Source organism: Gallus gallus, chromosome 2, assembly GCF_016699485.2.
Source record: "Gallus gallus isolate bGalGal1 chromosome 2, bGalGal1.mat.broiler.GRCg7b, whole genome shotgun sequence".
In the NCBI taxonomy this organism is placed as follows: domain Eukaryota; kingdom Metazoa; phylum Chordata; class Aves; order Galliformes; family Phasianidae; genus Gallus; species Gallus gallus.
The window spans coordinates 93,029,075-93,044,517 of NC_052533.1; the positions used below are offsets into that span (position 1 = coordinate 93,029,075).

At 37.4% G+C, this 15,443-nt stretch overlaps 1 long non-coding RNA gene across 1 annotated transcript in view; it reads right to left on the reverse strand.

Annotated features, from left to right (window-relative positions):
- Window positions 1-15,443, reverse strand: part of LOC112531829 — a 53,810-nt gene that overhangs the window by 8,021 nt on the left and 30,346 nt on the right. The window lies entirely within an intron of this gene.

Here is a 15,443-nt window from a genome sequence, read left to right on the forward strand (position 1 = left end):
TTCCCTGCTGCAATAACTCCCAGTACTTTCTAAATATTGTATGAGGTACTTAAAGGTGAGGACAGCTGTTGTGAATATCCATATCCATGAATCATTATTAATGACATTGCTTACTGACAGAGTTCTCTGGGTGACTATTGCACCTGCCTCAAATGAGACTGACAATTCCTTTAAAAATGCATCAGTTCTTTTCACTCTTTACTCTGCGTAGGCTTATCAAACATTATTAACCCTGTTATTTCTTGAGAAGACTGTAATAAATGCTCAGGCACTTTTTCCTTCCCCTGGGGCAGCTGCCAAACTGGCTTTTGCAGAGTGACTGAAACATATCTTCCAATTTAGAGGTTTGAGAGTGTAAGAGGGATAGCTGGAAATATAGCTTGTCCTGATCTTCAAAGTAGTCACCCTTATAGCACCCCTAACAGTTAGTAATGCTTTATAATACCTATAATGCCTTTACATTTACTTCTTGATACCCTCCTAAGCCACATAACGCTGTCAGGGACTAGATTTCTCAAGAAAAGATGTCATAGGATTGACACTAAGAGCATAATATGTCTCCTCAGGCTTGTGGGAGCTAGCACAATCTGGATGTTTTCCAAAAAAGGTTTCCTATTGTAGTTTATATATGAAGCAAATCAAGAACATTAAGGAAAACAAACAAACAAACAAACAAAAAACCACCATGAGAAATATTTTCCCTTTGTTACTGAAATTTTCCTTCTTTGGAGATTTTCAAGCTGGCTCTTATTAGATTATATATAGTAAAATGCCCTGTGGTTTATTGTCTTCTGTCTAGAATAGTTTTGTGGTTTTCATAGGTCACAATTTATTCATGTAGCTCTCTGCCATTTTTTGCTTTCTTTAGGTTAGGTCAGTATGTTTATGTATGTTTCCTCTTTTTTTCCCCTCATTTCTCTCCCTCCCCCCCCCCCCCCCAAATAATTAGGCTTATACTATTTTACTAAATTAAGGTCTTGTTTCTGTCTCTACTTAAAGTTCCAATTTATTTTTGAAAGATTGCAGACATTACATATTTATGCTGACCCCAAATGGTTTTACAGTGAAAAAGATTGTCTGCAATACTACAGAGTGCAGAGAACTGACTTTATGCCAGAGAAACCATTATAGGCAAATAAAAATATATTTGACTGGATACCGACTAAACTCTCAATTACTTACTTTTGATCATCTACCATTCCATTTTCAGTTTCCCTTAAACTTCTGACTTATAATTAACATTTAGTATGATTAGAATTTAGTTTAGATTGTTTGATAGTTTAACACCTAGGTAAGAACTTTTTTTATGTTTCAAATATACTCAGCTATTTCTGAAATGTGATTTTCTATGGTCAAAAATTGGCATGAGTATCTTTGTTTCTTGTGATTCTAGAAAGAATTGAACTCTGTTCCTAGAGCTAGAAATTTCTTTTCTGGAAGAGAATAAAAGTTCTTCATGCAATTAATTGATCATTTGCCTCATTACAAAATGTGGTCCCAATAGCTTTTTACTGAGTTAAAAGAGTTTATCTCTCAGTCTCATGCAGAAACATTGTCACAGATATTTTAAGCTATATTAACTCAGTGGATCATAGTTTTTCTTGTCAGGAAGGATTTGAAACTGTAACTTCTGATAACCCCAATGTCAAAATCTTATGAAGAAAAAGAGTATGATCCAAATAATAACTAAAACCTAGAATCACATACCAAAATAAAATAAAATAAAATAAAATAAAATAAAAAGCACAAATACTCTGTAGAAATGGAGAGCTCTGTATATTACCTATTAAATATACAAAGTATCTATTCAGTATTTCATACTGAATTAAAAAGATAGATACATGTTGAAATCTAGATAGTGGACTTGATGGCTTATAGGAGAATATTTGACAATGAGACAGAATAATTTGACTGCTTACATGCATATGAGTACCATGTGAACTTCAAATCTCAAAATAACCAGAAAAAAAAAAAAATCCACCATTTTCAATAAGATTCTAAATAACTGCTCTGAATATCATAGATCTGGGTTCTCTATCTTTTTTTTTTTTCCTCCCCCAAAAAGTACTTGAGAATTCTCATTTTAAGTAGTTCAGCTTTAACAATCTAATATTTTCAAACAATATTTTCTGAAGTCTTTATTCTGGTGTAAAATTATAGCAGTATTAGGAGGATACAAATTTCAATTTTTTAGAGATGTTCTTTACTTTTTTATTCTAATGTTTTTAGACCTTTCTAATGTGCAATAATTATAACATAATACAACATAACATAATGAACTAAATGTACATACTTTTCATTCAAGGACAGTGGCCAAAAATTTCTGGACCAGACCAGGAAATTCCATTCTCATATTATTTAAGAGGCTTTTTTTAAATTTGCAATTAATAAATATATATGTTATTCTTTGTACCATAAGAAATGAGCTCAAAATCCTTCCCTTGATAGTCTATTTGTGGGGAAAAAAACAAACAAACAAACAAACAAAAAAAAAAACGACTTTTTTTTCTATTTGTGCAACTTCATTGAAAGCTCTAAAGTAAGTGGTATAAAGAATACTTGTCTTTAAGGCAACTATTCAATTTTGACCAATAAAGTATTAAGAAACTTATTTCAGACTGTATTTCCTAATTAGTTTAATTCTTTACAGAACAGCTATTTAGGATCTAAAATATATCTCCAGAATGCTTGTAGAAATGAACACTGAATTATATTTGTTTCATTAAAATTCGACAGAATCCCTGGTGTACATCATGTTTGATGTGAAGATGATCCACAAGTCAAAAAAAAAAAAAAAAAAAAAAAAAGATTAACTAAGAAATCGTATTCTTCGACATTATTAAGCACATAAACCTTACACTGTGCAGCTCAAATTTCAGCTATTAGCATTCAGCTATTAGCATTCTCAAAGACTGGGAAAAAAAAAGTAAGAACAAAATTCCTACTGATAGTTTTTCCTTCCTCCTTACTGAAACCTTGTACAGCATCACAGAATGATTGAGGTTGGAAGGTTTGAAAGGCAACCCTTGAGACTGTCCAGTCCAAGACTCTTGCTCACGCAGAGTCAGCTACAAGTCAATCAGAACCATGTCCAATTGGGTTTTGAGTATCTCTAAAGGTGGAGGAGACTGTGCAACTACTCTGGGCAACTTTAGTGTTTGGCCGCACTCACAGACACACACAAACAAACAAAAATGTAAGAAGAGGTTATTATATTTAAGTGGAATTTCCTGTGTTTCAGTTGGTGTCAACTGCATCTTGTCCAGCCACTAGGCATCACTAAGAGTCTGGCTCACTCTTCCACACCATCAGGTATTTACATGCATGCATAAAATTCCTGCGAGCCCTCTCTGCTACTGGTTGGACAGTCCCAACTCTCAGCTTTCCTTAAATGTCAAATGCTCCAATTCTCATCATCACCTCTGTGGCCCTTCACTTGTACAGGGTAGCCCAGAACTGGATCCAGCACTGCAAATGTGTCTCTCCAGAGCTGAGTAAAGATGAAGTATCACTTATGTCCACCTGCTGATAGCCCAGGATGCTGCTGGTTCTCTTTGTAGCAAGGGCAAAGACTTGTCATTTTTAAAAGGTCAAAGTGTTTTCTAAAATATTTTCTTAGCTCAAATAAAAACTGCCCTGACTGTAAAAAAATGACCTCACCATAGTTTTCTCTTCTCAAAGGAAAAAATCTGCTCCAAAGATAGAACTCTCAACAAATAGAGTATCCAGTATCATTTTTTTAAACTTTCAATTCTTCTCTCAAAACTGAAGTCAATTGCAGTGTCTAGGAAAGGCTAGGAATTAAACAGGTCTGACAGGTACCTCAATCCCTGTAAATGTCTATACAAGATTCTTTTCATGCAGATACCTCCCATCTGGCTTTTTGATTTCAGAACAGAGACATTCTTAGATAAAAACATTATTAAATAAATGAGGATTCAGATTCTAGTATACAGTTTCGTTCACCACATACATTGAATTTCTTTCATTTCTGCAAGTAAAAGAAATGCATTGAATCACCAAATTTAACTATTCATTCATAATTCAATTTTTAATAGGATTGATAGTCTATAGGGTAATGGAGTACAGAAGTTTTCTGTTTGGCGTGAAATCTCTGTCCTCCTTTGAGGAGATCAGTTAAAAAAATTGGTCCCTTTAATCATAATTCTGATTAGTTTTGCCTTAAAAAGGGACAACTGACAGCTGGCTAGTATAATACCATGAGACAAAGAATGAACACGTGCCCTATGCTGAAGATCAGCCAGCTGGCACAATCAACTACACCAGGCATGTTTCCAATTTATGAAGTGGAACATTTAACATATTGGTTCAAAACACTTGCCCTCTTGCCAACCATGTGAAAACAAAATTAGCTATGGTCAATTTAGTAATGTACAGACCATAGAAGGATAATCAGCTATCTTATTTAGAATTATTTCTGTGTCCCCAGAAGTGTACATATCATATCCCTATTAAATTGTAAAGGAGGGAACATATTTTCATGACTCCTTATTTAGAAGGCAAATGACCACCTTTATAATTTGGACCACCTCTAAGTCAGGATAAGAACACTTCAAGAATGCCTTGGCACATGGCACCAGTGATAAAAATTCAGTAAGAAATATTAATGTTTATTGCCAGCAAGTTTTAAATTTCCCTTGCTGTTTTCCTTTGGCTATTTTGTCTCTTGAAGATATCCTGTTTAACAGGCAGAAATTAGTTTCATTGATGGAAATGTTCAAAATTATACAGAATAGTTAGTCGTGTAATTCCTACTGCTGTTCCCACTTCACTTTCAACAATGCTTCATTAAACATTCAAATAAAATAATTTCCTGGAGACTTATTTTGTTTACTTGTGGAAAGTCTGCTTTTATGGTACTTTTACTGTAAGTTCAACTTCACATTAACTAAAATTCAGGAAGCCTGTTGAATTTATATAATTTTATTAGTAATATTATATATATGAAATTAAATATTTTTATAATTAAATTAAGGAGAAGAACTCTAACATGTGAGGCAAAGAAACAGTCCTTGGTCTATAGTGCTAAATATAAGAAGAAAGACAACAAACTTGTACCAAGTAGTCAAGAAACTGCAGTAATTGTAGGAGTATTAGTAATAGATTAATGTGAACAGAAGTCACAACCCACGTCAAGTTCTCTAATTAAGCAAAACTGAGGTCAAAGAGAAATTTGTAGCAGTATATGAAGTTCATTAAGTTTAGGTTGAGTTTCATTTATTCATCTTATGATTCACATTTACATCCATTTAGGGTGACTAAATTTGGGCATTTATCTTCAGAAAAATAACTCCAAAATAAGGAACTTATATGATTCAAATAGATACAATTATGTACATTTTAATTACTCTATTGATTATATTTTATGATTAATAGGGTAAATCTATTTTAATTGAGAAGAACAGTACTTCACAAGACATTCCTTGGAGTTATCATTGCAAAAATATAAATGTTGCAGTGAAACAATAGACCTAAATTACTGTCACGGGGTTATCTAGATCAATCTAGATAAAACTATGCCCATGACAGGGGAGCAGTAGGCATCCCCATGGGCCCCTTGGCTCCCAAAAAAAAGGGAAGGAAAAGGGAAAGAGGTAGGGGAATGGGATCTGGGCTCAGAGAGGGAAAAAGAATGGAGTAGTGGCAATGATCTAAGGAGGAAAACTTATTGTACTAGCTATGATATCAGAATGCAAGATAACACAATATAATACAATCTAATTGAAAGTAAGGGTAATAAATCAAATAAAAGAGGAGAGAGAAAGTTTCCGAAACCAAAAGGCCTACTTGATGAAGGTGCACAGCTTGGAAGCACACCCACCCCGCTACCTGGCTGCCAGAGAGGGTGTGAGCCTGATCCCGACACTTAGATCCCGTGATTTCTGTGACGTATCTTCCTTCTCTGACCAGAAGGTCCTCTGGGATATGTAGTTTTTCTTCTCTTTTGAGAAGCAGGTATCTGGAAAGTTGTCAATCCACAGAACTGGAGTATTAACCCTTTAATTACCCAGGCTGTACATGATGTTATGATGTGGAATACCAATAGCAAAATTACAAAACCATGATACTTACTGTATTTAAATCAAACAGTGCTAATTAATCTTGAAATGTATTGCAGAATATGGGGAAACTATGTCACTAACATGTAGCTTTTCTCTGTACTTTTTCCTCATCAGTATACAGAAATTTTCTCCAGTCATCCATGAACAAATACGGTGCAAACTGCTCTCATTCAAAAAAGAACTTACTGTTCTATATTAAAGCATTCATTTCCTCAGTAGCTGAGACAGAGTCAACATAATGAACAGAGGTTTCATTATTTATGTCTGTGTTATTTCTGGATAAATGCTAGAAGCATGTTCTTCCTTTAAAGAAGAAAATATGATTCTTGCTTTTAAATGCAGGGGTAATGGAAGCAAAGTTTTTTTAGAATTAGCAAATAAATGTGTTTCTAAGATCCCAACATCTAGATCTATTGAATGAACTGTGCTTTTCCATTTCACTGGTAGTATACCTTATTGTGTCTGTTTTGCATCAAGATATTTCTAAAAATGAGAGAAGACAGATAAAATTTGGTCACATTTAAGCTTATTAAGCTATTTAGACAAAAGTAGCCACTATCTATTACTTTTTTTTTTTTTAATCAGAAATGATCTCTTAAGGTGTATCCATTTCAGAATTATTTCCCCTTTTCTGTTTTCTGCTTTAGCTGCCTTTTCCTACGCCAATGCCTTATAAATTTAAAATAATAAACCCACAAATCTTAGAAATTGTTTTGCACACACCATTCAATAAACTAGACTCACATGTTTAATTTTAACCTGAAAATATAAAATTATATTAATATCAACAGCATGCAATTAAGGATTTAAGCAAACTGTAGCTATTCATGGAATTCACTGAATAGCCTCTTTACTGAAATGGGATTTGAGTTCCTGATCAAACTTCAACTGAGATGCATAGGAGTCTTTCAGCTGACTTGAATACTTCCTGTATTGTATGAAGCACAGAATATTAAATACTCAGCAATAGCACTTCTCAGGATAGGAATATGACAGAATGTGTTTAAATAAAACAAATAAATGAATAGGTAGATAGATTAATAAATTAATAAAAAGAATGGGGAACATCAAGCACCTTGTGATTTGGGGGACAGGGCATGGCTGATCAATGGAAGACCTGACCAGGTCACAGAGATACAGTTTTTCTCATCTGTAGAGATGAGATCAGATGGAAATATCTATTTTGCTCTGTGGTGCAACTAGGTAGTCATTGCAATTGCAGTTAAACAGGCTTCGGTCTTGTTTGGCTTGCAGTGGACCACAGCAGCAGAAATGAGCTGGACAACACACACTGACAGAGCTGGGGAAAAGGTATCCTGTGACGGCTTAGCTGAGGAGGAGATGAAGGAGTGATGAGAAGAGCTTTCTGTCAGAGTTTATTTCATGGAAGAAGTAAGGATGAAGTGGTATCAGTGGGGTACCTGTAGGGTACTGGCAGCAAGGAAGCTCAGAGAGGAATACTGTGGACAAATGCATTGAACTGCCCTGTACGATGTGAGCATTCTGCATCAGGAAAGGAAGAAGTGAGGGAAAGATCAGAGCCTCAAGATTGCAAACAGTGCAGAGCTTGGACAGACTGGTGTCTGCCTTAGTCCTGATTGCTTGCTGAAGTATAAATTTTATCAGGGTTTATCAGGTTTTTAAAAGTTTCAGAATTCCAGTACAAGTGGTTACAAGTCAAACCAAAATCAATGAGAGCTTGAAATTGTAACCTAAGTGATAAGAATGAAGTAACTTCTGATACCCAGCCTTTCAGTTAATGAGAATTTGCAAATGTGTACATCATTTTGATGCTGGAAAAGATGGTGTGTTGGTAAAAAGTAATGTTAAGCCATCATTTGGCATTAAAAAGTGCTAGATTTTGAGTTAAACATCAGAAGGATGAGATCCATTTTTCATGAGAAAGGATGGTTAATATAAGAACTCCTTTTTGGGGGAACAAAAAAAAAAAATATATCAGCAATATTATTGCTTATATAATTCCAATGTTTAGCCACTTCTGAGAGTCATTAAGAAGGAGTTTTCTATTCTTGCATTCATATGCACAAAGAATTTTGAAGGTGGTTACAGATGTCATGACAATAAAGAATTTTTTAGTCCAGAAAATACATGAAATTAAATAATAAAAAACTATGAAACTAGTAGCATATAATATTTTGTAAGATTTAAACAATAAAGAGTAATTAATAGAGGAAGAATGAAGGAAAGGGTGGGGAAATGGGAAAAGATCACCAGTTCTTTTGTATATTATACAGATTGAAAAAAAATATACATGTCAGGATATTTTCAGTAAATAAAAAGCAACAAATTATGTTGAATAATAAATGGTATTCCTGGCTCTTAACTTTTTTTTTTTTTTTTTAATCAGTTGAAATCTACAAATGGGAATTTTTTAAGTTAAAAAAAACCTACATTATATGTATTTTTCATTCAGTGAAAACTCTCAGTTGGAATTTTTAGGAAACAAAGTATACCTCAATTATGAGAATTACTACTTGAAACGTACACATTTTAAGAGCTACATTTTAAATGCTGAGACATACAAGTAACCATAATTTCAGTAGTGGATTTGCCTTTGCTTAGTAACATTAATCAAAACAGATACCTCACATGTGATATGCAGGTTCTCAGACACAAGGGAGACGACATCTTTGACAGCATCTAGAGACACACAATCAGAAATACAAGACCTGCAGTGTACTTCTACTTTTGCCTATATAATTTTCAGAGACACCTGAACCCCACAGCCACAGAGTATGGTACTTCTTGAAGTACCAAGTTACTTTCCCCGACATGTGCTGGGAATACAATTTAGCATAGAAGAAGCAGTCTAGGAGGTTTCTGGAGTGTATGGAGGACAACTTCTTGATGCAGATGATAAGAGAACCTACAAGAGGAGCTGCCCCGTTAGACCTGCTGTTCACAAACAGAGAAGGTCTGGTGGGAGATGTAGAGATTGGGGAGTTGGAGGCTGTCCTGGGCAGAGTGACCATGACATGGTAGAGTTCTCGATTCTTGCTGGAGTCAGGAGGGGGAACAGCAAAACTGCTACCTTGGACTTCTGGAGGGCAGACTTTGAATTGTTCAGGAGACTAGTAGGGAGAGTCCACTGGGGCTCAGTCTCAGAGAGTAAAGGGGTACAAGATGGCTGGTTGCTCTTCAAGAAGTAAGTCTTAAAGGCGCAGGAGCAGGCTGTCCCCCTCAGCCACAAAATGAGCCAGTGCAGAAGAAGACCGGCATGGATGAATAGGGAACTATTCTTGAGGCTCCAGAAGAAAAAGAGAATCTACCTCCTGTGGAAGAAGGAACGGGCAACTCGGAAAGAACACAAAGAAGTTGTTAAGATGTGCAGGGAGAAAATCAGGGAGGCAAAAGCCCAGCTTGAACTCAACCTGGCTGCTGGGGTAAAAGGGAACAAGAAACTCTTTTACAAGTATATCAACAGTAAGAGGAGGACCAGGGAGAATCTCCATTCCTTACTGGATGAGGCTGGGAATGTGACCACTGAGGATAAGGAAAAGGCAGACGTTCTGAATGCCTTCTTTACGTCTGTCTTTAAAAGTCAGACCAGTTATCCTCAGGTTTCTCCACTGTCTGACCTGGCAGCCTTGGCAAGGGAGCAGACTAAACCCTCCACCATTCAGGAGGAAACACTCAGAGACCTTCTACTCCAGCTGGACTGCCACAAGTCCATGGGACCGGATGAGATTCACCTGAGAGTGCTGAGGGAACTGGCGGAGGTGATAGCCGAGCTGCTTTCCATCATCTATCAGTGCTCCTTGTTGACGGGTGAGGTCCCAGAAGACTGGAGGCTTGCGAACATGACTCCCATCTACAAGAAGGGTTGTAAGGAGGATCCGGGGAACTACAGGCCTGTTAGCTTGACCTCGGTGCCGGGGAAGATTATAGAGCAGATTGACTTGAGGGAGATCACGCGGCACGTGCAGGACAACTGGGGGATCAGGCCTAGCCAGCATGGGTTCATGAAGGGCAGGTCCTGCTTGACCAACCTGATCTCCTATGATCTAGTGACCCATCTGGTGGATGAGGGAAAGGCTGTTGATGTAGTCTACCTAGACTTCAGCAAAGCCCTTAACACTGTCTCCCACAGTATTCTCCTGCAGAAGCTGGCAGTCCGTGGCTTGGACAGATACACTCTTGGCTGGGTAAGGAACTGGCTGGAGGGCCGGGCCCAGAGAGTGGTAGCGAATGGAATTAAATCCATTCACCACCAGCTGGCATCCAGTCACAAGTGGTGTTCCCCAGGGGCCAGTGCTGGGGCCTGTCCTCTTCAATATCTTTATTGATGACCTGGATGAGGGCATTGAGTGCACCCTCAGTAAGTTTGCAGATGACACCAAACTGGCTGGAAGTGTCAATTTGCCTGAGGGTAGCGAGGCCCTGCAGAGGGATCTGGATAGGCTGAATAGCTGGGCTGAAGCCAGTGGGATGGATTCAACAAGACCAAATGCCGGGTCCTGCACTTTGGCCACAATAACCCCAGACAATGCTACAGGCTTGGGGCAGAGTGGCTGGAAGACTGTGTAGAGGAAATGGACCTGGGGGTGTTGATTGATGCTAGACTGAACATGAGCCAGCAGTGTGCCCAGGTGGCCAAGAAGGCCAATGGCATCCTGGCTTGTATCAGAAATAGTGTGGCCAGCAGGAACAGGGAAGTAATTGTCCCCCTGTACTCAGCACTGGTGAGGCCGCAGCTCAAGTACCATATCCAGTTTTGGGCCCCTCACTGTAAGAAAGACATTGAGGCCCTGGAGCGTGTCCAGTGGAGGGCAACAAAGCTGGAGAGGGGTCTGGAGCACAGGCCTTATGAAGAGCGGCTGAAGGAGCTGGGATTGTTCAGTCTAGGGAAGAGGAGGCTCAGGGGAGACCTTATTGCTCTCTATAACTACCTGAAGGGAGGTTGTAGTGAGCTGGGGGTCAGCCTCTTCTCTCGGGTGACTAGTGATAGGACTAGAGGGAATGGCTTCAAGCTGCACCAGGGAAGGTTCAGGCTGGACATTAGGAAATACTACTTCTCTGAAAGGGTGGTCAGGCCCAGAGAGGTGGTGGAGTCACCAAGCCTGGTGGTGTTCAAAGAGCATTGGGATGTTGTGTTGAGGGACATGGTTTAGTGAGAACCATTGGTGAAGGGCGAATGATTGGACTGGATGATCCTGCGGGTCTTTTCCAACCTTAGCAATTCTATGATTGAAGAAGCCTAATTTAGCATCTCAGTCACTAACCAAGGACATCATGCAGAGGATTTCTGAACATAATGACTTACCAAAGAGGGAAATAGTAGCAAGTGTTCTCCAGAAGTGCCTGCACAAGATTGTCTCTAGACACGTGAATGACTGCAAAATCTTACTACTGATTCTGTACAAAAGATGCAAAAAAATGGAGGTGGACAAAAAGAAGGAAAGGAAGAAGCAGTATTGCGTAAGAAAATTTCTTGCCTTTTGAATCTGTCTTTACAAGAAGGAGATAACCAAGCATTACTGGAGACTCAGAAAGGCGGATTCTCCTCTCTGCATCTGATGTAGCCATCCTTTCCTTCCTCTAAATCCTTTGGTCTTGAAATTCATAGCAATTAAGTGATTCCAAATTATCCTGTATTTTGACAGTGACAAAGTACATCCTCACTCTACAGTTCTCTAGCTTTTTTTTTTTTTTTTTTGGCCAAGATCAGACTATGCTGACTATGGAGCAATGAGACATGGGAACACTGTTAGAGAACATGGGATGACCTCACCTCTGTGGGTTTTATGAAAGAAGGGAGAGTCTGCTCCCATGTAACTGCAACCAAAAGGATGGCCTGAAATGAATGAAAATGAGAGAGTTTGGGAACATTTTGTGACTGCTACTTCACCTGAGAAAGGCTCATATAGAGCCAGTGAACTCCATTTTTTGTCAGTACCATTTGTGAATTCTGATAAAATGGGGAATTAAAAGAGTTTTTCTGGCTTTATCAGACTCCCATTTAGAAAGTGGTACTGTGTTGTTCACCTTGCAGTGAAAGAGGTTCAAAAGTACCTTGTGAAGACCCATAGGCATATCCAGCAGTCCCACTCTCAACCATAAGACAGACTTTCCAGATGTTTGTCACAGCTATGTTTTGTGCTCATCAGACACAATCTACACAGTCCCATCCAGCTTGGTGACAGCAAGGAAAAACACACAGGCCACAGCAGTAGCTGTCACTGCATGTGGAGTCTTTCTATATGCTCCGTGTTTGTGTTTGGACTGCTCACATTCATATAGCATCTGAACCGTTCCTCTCTCTCCAAGAATGTTATTTTGACACATATGTAGCTATAGTGCCAGCTTCTATATTCAGCTTCTGTATTTTCTGATATGACAAGGAATTCAGATAATAGAGACCAGTAATATTTTAGGTCAAAGAAAATTTTTTTCTGGTAGTCAAAGAACTTAATTTTCTATTACATAAGTAAGTAGTCTAAAATACAGAAGTAGTAGAAATAAGGTTTCCAAGAAAAAGTCATAAACACTCTGGCAAGGAAAAAATAAAACCATAGAGGAATATTTTGCTGTCCTTGGAAATAAATCTAAAGTCTACATTAGACTTTAACCAAATATCTAGATTTGAGCTCTGTTGCAATGCTGTAAGCCATCTACACTCTTTACAATCATTTTTTATAAAATCACATGACATTATTATTTCAGTGTCAATTACATAGCATGGCATATCAATATAGCCAAGATTTGTCAATGAAGAAGAAAGTTAGAATCACCCACATTACTCAAAGACAGAAACTCCCACTTTTTTTTCCCCTAGAAAAGTTAATATTCCAAAAGAGATTTCTGAAAATTGACCTTGAATTAATTGGATAAGAATACAATCTGAATTCAAAGATTATTATTACACTGTGTTACTTTCTAAGTCAACCTATCACTGCTTTTCCATTTCCTCCTAAGGCTCTTTTTTTTTTTTCTTTTCTCATTTTTTCTGAAGAGAAAGGAAGTGACAATTATTTTCTGAATTGCTGAGAGCTATCTTTGTTTTACCTGGAAATTTCAGCAGTGGTATCTGACTTGTAACAGCAGTGCTCATCACCTATTGGCAGACAATGTCAGCCAGGAAGCTGCTCATCATTACACGAGATATTCAGCCTTTTTAAAGTCTTTTTTTTTTTCCTGGTTTTTTTTTTTTTTTTTTTTTCCCTCTCTTTTCCTGGAATAGATATTTTTAAAGAAGAGTTTAAAAAAAAAGTGAAAGCAGCAACACAACTCTGAGGACAGCTCCTAGAATTGGCCCTTTTGAATTTTACCAGCACAGAAATTAGTATTTTTTTTTTCTTTATTCTCTTTTCATCCGTATCAATATGTTGCTTTAACATGAACTTTAAATTTGTTTTTACACATGTATTACTCTGGCTTTATGAAAACATGTAATAAAGAAAATTAAACTGAAGAGAATGAAGATTTTTTTTTTTTTAAAGGGGGGGCTTATATTTTATTTACCTTTTTCTAGGAAAGGTTGAAAAATGGTTTTAAAACCATTGTACAAGCTATCTGTTCTCATTTAACCTCAGCAGGCAGTTCATGACCACACAGCTGCTAATGGGATGGGAGAAAAGAACTGAAAAGCTAGAAGTGTGAACACCATGGGTTGATATAAAGACAGTTTACCATGTAAAGCAAAAGCTGTGCTCACAAGCAGAGAAAAATAATTAACCCATTCCCTACTTCCCATCAGCAGGTAGATATTCAGCTATTCCTAGGAAAGCAGAGCAGACCACAGAAAATGGCTTCTTAGGAAGACAAATATCATCAATCCAAACTTCCATCTCTTCCTCCTTTTTTCCTTTCACTTTCATCACTGTGTCTGACCTCATATGGTGTGGTATACCCCTTTGGTCATTTGGGTCAACAGTTCCAGCCATGTGCCCTCCCAGGTCCTTGAGCACCCCTGCTCCTTGTTGGCAGCACAACTTGAGAAGCTAATATATCCTTGTCTCTATGTAAGCTTTGCTGTGCAGTAAATAAAACATCGGCATGCTATCACCACTATTTCCATCAAGAAATCTGAAACATGACATTGTACAAGCCTCTATGAAGATTGACTATCCCAGACAAAACTGTGACGCTATCCAATAAAATGATCTTTTGTCCAAATCCACTACTGTTGGGTTTTATTTGCTTAAGCTTAGTGTGTAACTTGAAGATAACACTGCAATACAAGCAGTATTATAAGGAATCTGAAAGCGATCAAAATGCTTTGGTATTTTAAAACTGAAGTGATATAACTCTTGATCTACAACTTATTCTCAATTGGAATTTTCCTATTGTCTTAAATCAAAAATTAAATGCCAAATACTTCAAAGACAGATTTAAGCTACCTATGTAGTCCCATAGGTTTCATAACTTGTTCATGTTCATTCATCGGCCTCTGTGAAAGTTAGGTCAATGCTCACTATAAAGATTGGATCTGATACTTTCCTATAGCAGTAGACTATATTAGTTGACAAAATTTAGTCCAGCAATAACTGGATGGCTTAGAAAACATGAGAATGCTGTGATGTTTGTTGTTATCTATCTGTCTATATCAGTGTTCTATGACTCTACACACATGTAGCGTCTGGTTGTGTGGACTCACTAAAGCTAAATGGGTTAATATCACACAAACACAGGTTTATGTACAGCAAGCCATCTGGAACTGAATTTGCATAGCAGTTTCAGAAGTACAACAAAATTGGAAAGGCCTGTTCAGCTTTAAAGAGAGAAGTAAAAGGCCTTGGAACAAGGAGCAGCTGACTTACTGAAGCATCCAAAGTCTTAAACACATCTTGATCCGGGATTTTACAAGCTGAAAAATAGATTATTGCTTTCATAGAAAATATTATCAACATTGCAAAGATTTCTTTCCACAGTAAAGGAATTTTCAGGCAGTACAGTCAACACTGAGTGTCTTCCAGAAATTCCTTGGTGAATTTAAGATAAATCTGGAGATACTGTACAAAGAATGCCAAACCCTATCCAAAGGTTCAGGCTTTCAGAAGAGGTAGCTCCAACCTAAAAATCACTTGAGATATAATATTGAAAGGTAATTTTATGAATAAATACCTACACAGGTAGATAGATAGACGACAGACAGATGGATAGGTAGATACATAAAGATAGATAAACAGATAAATAGATAGATAGCATTAAGATACAAACAAAACAAAACAAAAAACTAACCATGCAGCTTCCAGACCTACATAGATTTTCCTGGCTCAATTCTCTCCACACCTGAGGTACTCTTGAGCCATCTACCTTTGACTAAACTCATAATAGTGAAGTTTTCCATAAACAAAAGCTTCTAAAAAGCATTCATCATTTCGTGATATTTGTGTATAA